Raw genomic sequence first — 232 nt, 5'->3', positions numbered from 1 at the left:
ATCACTGTACCCAGCTAATTTTTTATTTATTGTAGAGACAGGGTCTCAATATGTTGCCCAGGCCAATCTTGCCCTTTTGGCCTCAAGTGACCCTCCTACTTTGGCCTCTCAGAGCACTGAGATTACGTGTGTGAGCTACCGCACCTGGTGTATCCAGGCTTTTCAGACGTATGTGAATCAAGAGTACCAGGGGGACAGAAAGCGAAAGGCAAATGTACTTCCCCAGAGTGCT

This window comes from Sapajus apella, unplaced genomic scaffold (assembly GCF_009761245.1).
Source record: "Sapajus apella isolate SASKATOON/1434 unplaced genomic scaffold, GSC_monkey_1.0 scaffold2507, whole genome shotgun sequence".
Classification (NCBI taxonomy): domain Eukaryota; kingdom Metazoa; phylum Chordata; class Mammalia; order Primates; family Cebidae; genus Sapajus; species Sapajus apella.
The sequence above is the reverse complement of the archived record's forward strand: the minus strand, read 5'-3'. Positions refer to the sequence as shown.